This window comes from Lolium rigidum, chromosome 4 (assembly GCF_022539505.1).
Source record: "Lolium rigidum isolate FL_2022 chromosome 4, APGP_CSIRO_Lrig_0.1, whole genome shotgun sequence".
Classification (NCBI taxonomy): domain Eukaryota; kingdom Viridiplantae; phylum Streptophyta; class Magnoliopsida; order Poales; family Poaceae; genus Lolium; species Lolium rigidum.
Window position 1 is genome coordinate 35,967,872 of NC_061511.1, and position 6,000 is coordinate 35,973,871.

Below are 6,000 nucleotides of genomic sequence, written 5' to 3' on the forward strand. Positions count from 1 at the left end.
AGGTGATTCTGAATCCATCCATGGAAAGTCACGTGAAACAGAGATTATTTGTAACCCAGAAAGAGGTACTGTATTTCACTCAACGGGATTTGGAGGAGGCTTACTGGGGAGGCAGCAGCGGCAGGGAGATCATGGTGGATGGCGTCGCGTGGGAGCGGGATGCTGCCGGAGCGCGTGGGGAGAAGGTCGCCGGCTGCAGCATCTTGGTGAGGCCACCACCACACCACCCCCGCCGTCCCTGCGGACGTTCGGCGGTGCGGAGAGCCACGGTCTGGCCGCCCTTGTTGCTCGGACGGCCACCTCCAGGATCCCCCTGCCGGCGTCCGGCGGCGCCGAGAGCCACGCACGGTCTGGCCGGCCGCCCTTGTTGCTCGGACGGCCACCTCCAGGATCCCCCTGCCGGCGTCCGGCGGCGCCGAGAGCCACGCACGGTCTGGCCGGCCGCCCTTGTTGCTCGGACGGCCACCTCCAGGATCCCATCGAGCATGGACGGCGGCCACCACCAGGATCCCCGCGAGCATCCTCTTCCTGGAAGTGGGTCGGCGCTGCGGTGCGGTGGAGGGTGGCCGGCGAGGGGCCGCGGCGGCGGAGGGCGGCGAGATCGCTCAGGGAGAGGAGGCGTCGGGGAGAACCAACAGAATGGGGAATGAATGAATCCTGGGAGTATTAGGAGGTTAGTTGAGTATTTCACGCAATCCATTAATTACAATTAGTGTGACTGGTGAACCAAGGCATAGCCTGGTGGCAGTGAGCTGCTGATAGCTCTCAGCCCGCCCGAGTTCGAGTGTCCCTACTCGCATTCTTGGTGTTGTGCACACAATTACCGCTATCAATACACAGCGCTGCTGGGTTTCTTCCCCAGTACGGCCAATCATTTTTTTTTACAATTAGTGTGACTGCACAATTAGCGTGATGTGAGTCGGGAGACGAGCGCTCTCGGGAGACGCCTCGGGACCTGATGTGAGGCTCTGGCCGTTAGATTCATCCAAAATGGACGACTCGAATCAAGTTTAAATGGTGATCCACGGGAACGCAATTAGCGTGATCTAATTGGCTCAAGGGGTTCGGGGTGAGTGGGGGGCGGGAGAAATGGTTATGGCCTTCGGCCAAAATATTCCTGCCGCTTCGTCAACTTCAAAAATTCTTGCACGCCTCTAATTAACTAAAAAATATATACAAATCCTTAATTTGTGTTGACCGCGTCCTAACATTGTCGTTATGTCTGAATTCGAGCTCCTCAACCCACACACGCTAATTTAGGTTGTCGGCAACAATGAGAAGCTCACCGACATCAGCCACGACCACATCGACTAGTGGCGGTGATGAGACTCTGGCTGTTAGATGCAGCCCGGATGGACGTACGACTCGAATTGAGATTAATGGGGGATCCACTGGAACACAATTAGCGTGATCTAATTGGCTACTTGTTGTGGACAGCCCGCTGCGCTGGATTGGGTGTCGAGACGAGCCCCGAGCACACCTTCGTCGGTGAGGGCAACTATTTGATGCATGGACGATCGCATCTGCTTCACGCCGGTCCATCCTGTGGCCGTGCCGCGCGCCTCGGCCCCACCCGATGCCACGCCGCTGTAACACAATACACCAAACGCAATAGCACCGAGTGGTGTCTACAGCACAACCCAGAGGCATTTAGTGGGCAAGAGTACGTAGCATCATTGTGCATTGTTGGTGAAGCCGAAAGACAACGCATGACCAAGACTATGAGGCACCGTGGTGTCTTCACTAGGGTCGAAAAGACCTCGTGGGCGCCACCCCAATGCACCTAGCCAACTTAATTTGCATGAGATTACATAGACAACACCTAGTAGTAATGTAGGGTTTCCGACAGTTTTCAACTTATAAAGAGTTTTCTCGGAGCCAGGCCATGTGTGGCATCATTGTGCATTGTTGGTGAAGCTGAATGATAACACGTACATGACTTACATGACTGATTCTATCAGCCACCGAGGTGTCATCACCATGGTCGAAAGCGGGAGCCAACCAATACACCTACCTAACTTTGCATGGGACTAAGTAAAATGAAAACACCTGGTGGTATTGTAGGGTTTCCAATAGTTTTCACCTTATAAAGAGTATTCTCGGAGACGACTAATGAATGAGAATTTCGTTGAAGCGTGATGAGTCCGGGGAAGACACGGATTCTAGTGAAGGCCTTGACACCTCGAGTGAAGAGACGGTGGGTTGATGGTTGTGGAGGACCTATATCGGAGTCGAGACCACGACACATGCATCGGCGCGATGTCCATGTGACCCCCAATTAGACTATATATATATATGAGAAGTTGAACGCAAACCGAGACCAACATGAAAGAGAAACCTAGAGCCAGAATGAAATACTATAGCTAGATGCATGCTTTTGTGTATTACTGGTGAAGCCTAAAGACCACAGATGACCGATATCACGTGGCACCAGATTCCCCGTGTTGTACGGCCCTCGCAAATATGTTAGCTTGTTTATCCAAAGCGGCGAATTTATGCGAATTTCATGCTTGCTAATGATATTTTTGTTGTTCGTCATGTTCCAGCGGCACACATACTAATAAATAAAGCAGGGTTTATTTTATGTGTAGAACTTTCCGAGATTTGGCCAGGGTAACCGGTTTTGTTGGTACGTACCGACCGGTGTAAGAAAAGGCTCGGCGGGTAAATTTCATGTAGTTTTAGCCAAATTTGACTTATAAATTCTACGTAGGTAAATTTTAAATTTGGTTTGATAGATGTTGGACGCTATTTGGAAAGATATTTACTTACGGGTAGTATATCATCCGGTAATTAAGTGATACTAATTAATATTGCCTAGGTAGATCCTTTATAATATCGATGAAATGAGGTGGGTACGAGGAGATGGATGGGTGCGGATGAATTGCCTACTACTATTGGTTTTTACGTTTCAATGCGCTGTAGTTTTTAAGGCCATTATATTCCAGGCTACTACGGAGTATTAAATTTTGTTGACTCACAAAGTACTACTGTATCACGGCAGCAGGCAGCGCAGTTATTTAGGATGCATAAATCACGCATATTACGGAGACATTGGATTTACGTATAATATATCGTGGTCCGGTAATTGCTACCCACCATTAATGACTCTTCAATTCTTTTTCTCTTCCCATTCCATTCCTGGTTACTAAAATAATGCGGCATGCATTGGTAGTGGTAGTTTCTGATGCTAGAGAGAATTTAAATGGACATGGCCATTGATCTTCTTGGCAATAGAGTACTACTAGTACATAATAGTCTGTTCTTGGATTATTACTCAAATATTATTATCTGAAAAAGAGGAGGGAATTTGGATACCCAAACGGAGGGAGTAGCCCTTCCATGTGGAACGTACTAGGGCAAGCAATTACACATTTCATCAACCTATTTGAATAAATTGATTCTTTCCTATTTATGCACGATGTTTGCACATGTCATGTGTGATTTGCTAACATGTACCGGTTGCATGCATATGGCCGGGTCTATACTTTCTTTTTAGGGGGCAAATAATAAACAAACTCGATCGAGAGAACATGGACGAGCACAGTCGGCGTCCTCCCACTGTTGGTGAGTCGACGATTTCATGAGAGCAAGTCGGAGAAGCATTGTTGCATACACTAATGGTTACATGTAGACACCTGCCCTTCCCCGGCCGGTGTACTCTGCTCACAAGATCATCGATGAACCGGGGCCCGGTGACTCTAATGATGAAACTAGCATGTACAATGACATGGGACGAACGGATGGAGACATGGCCTTACAACCTAGCCTCGACCAGACTCCTCGAGAATATTTGAACTAGGTTCTTAGTTGATGTTCGATATGCAGGGGAAGATATCTGAGTTTACAGTCACCGCTTGCATGTGTTGCATCCTCCATCACATGCTCGGGCATCCCCAACACATATATGTTCTTGTACTCACACACTACCTCACGTCCTCACACTAGCAAAAAAAAAGCCGACCCAACAATCTAAAGCAGAAAGTGAATAAGCTAGCTATCTCCCCCTCCTTAGCTCTCAGGCTTCTATAGTACCCTTGAGGGTCGACCATCGCTGGCCAGGCCGCCGACGACCGCTCCGCCGGAATAGCTGGATGGAGTGAGTCTTGGTAGGGCGCCGGAGTAGTTTAGGGTTAGTTTTAGTGTTGTTGTTGGCGTCTTGCCAGAGATTGGGCGGCTACCCTATAGTGGTGGTGGCGAGGGAGAGAAAGGGTGCGGGGCATCTCACTGTGCTCCGGCGACTAGATCCAGGTTAGTGGATGGCTACTGCCGTTGGGGAATCTTGCTTCTCTCCTCTTCTCTGCCTCCTCGCCATGGTGGTGAGATCGAAGACGTTGAAGCTGACTGACATGAACATATTTTTCGGAGAAAATTGGATGGAACCGTACTAATTAAGATAGATACGGTGAAAAGTAGTGGTGGCATGTGCATGTGCACGTGTACATATTTAGAAAAATCGGAAGAAATATAAATTTATTTTAATTTAGGTATAGATTTTCTGAGATTTAAATAAGAAAATATATAATTGGTGGATTTGAATGTGTTCCAAGTTTATATATTTGGGTGAGAAAAAAATATCCCATCTAGGATTCGGCGCTGAGCCGTGTACACACACCCGAGCCCTCCAAATTTATGTACTCCTGTATTTCGGTGGAAAAAAGAAGGAGACATGCAGCTAGCGTTGGGTTGATGAAAATGGGTTTTCCTGACGGGGCACCGAGCGTGTAAATTTAGGCACTAATTAATTGTGTGGTGAAAGATCCAGCAGGCCGTGTACGCATAGAAGTGGAAGCACCGCGATCAGAGATTAGTTATTAGCGAGAGAGAGCAAAGGTTGGCCACAAGACCATCGACGGCGCGCGCGATCGAGTGGGGCCCACGCGGTCAAGCGGCATGACGGAGCACAAATGCGCTTCCTCCTCCGTGCGGTTGAGGAGCGGGTTCCCCATGTCGATGGCGAACTCCACCTTGGGCGACCCGGCCGAGAACCCCGCGCGAGGCATCCTTCCTCCCGCAACCTTGCCGGCCGATCTCTCGCAGGTAGCGCTGCCGTGCGTCTGAGACTGAATGACAAGGTGGTACAGGGACTGCGAGGAGGAGGAAGATAGAGTACAGTGAGAGAGAGGTGAAGCAGTGGCTGTGAAGGCACGGAGCCTCCTCACGGGATGCGCGCCACGGCCACGTGTCACTGATCGCACGGCACGGACATGAACAAAACGTCAGCTTTCTGCCGACTTCTATGCGACAAAAGAATTCGGCGCCTCTACCTACGTGCTGGTAATGGTGGACGGTGCAGAGAGAGCCCTTTGCCACTACGAACGGCGGCCGCCACGCCACCCCATCCATGCTCTCACATTTCACGCTCATATCTGCCCAATGGGCTGGCACCTAGTTTCGCTTGTCTAGCGTCTCAGGTAACACTAGTCCCTTCGATCCAAATTAATTGACGCCGTAGCCCATTGCAGCTTGAGAGCAAAGATGCCTCTAGGGTGACTTCGGTGATGCAGATCATGTCCGAGTTGCAAGGGTTGTCTGAGGGGCCTGCTTCTTCAACGGTGGACTTCGGTGATGCAGATCATTACAACTGACATTTGCAACGACAGAAAAAATTTCAGCACATGTAAACCAGTCATAGAAACAAACTGAACCCAGTCTCATCTGTTAAATTTCTACATGGGGGATCTCTTGGCTTATATTGTGATCAGCACCAGCCTAACTAAGCTTAATTCAGCTTTGTTTGAGTGGTTAATAAAATGTACTGGTAGGATGATATAAAAACAGGATACCAAATGAAGAGCATCAACCAACCGGGAAGCCACGAAAGTGGCAATACTTTGTTTCTTCCACAACAAGCGGACAGACCAATTCATGCCTTGATTCCATGCCACAGAAGATGATATCAGGAAGCTACAGTACCAACTGTCGTAAGCAAATGTTGCTTCATCATTGCTGAAATGTTAAATAACGTCTATGATTATAGACGCTTAAAAATGGACACAA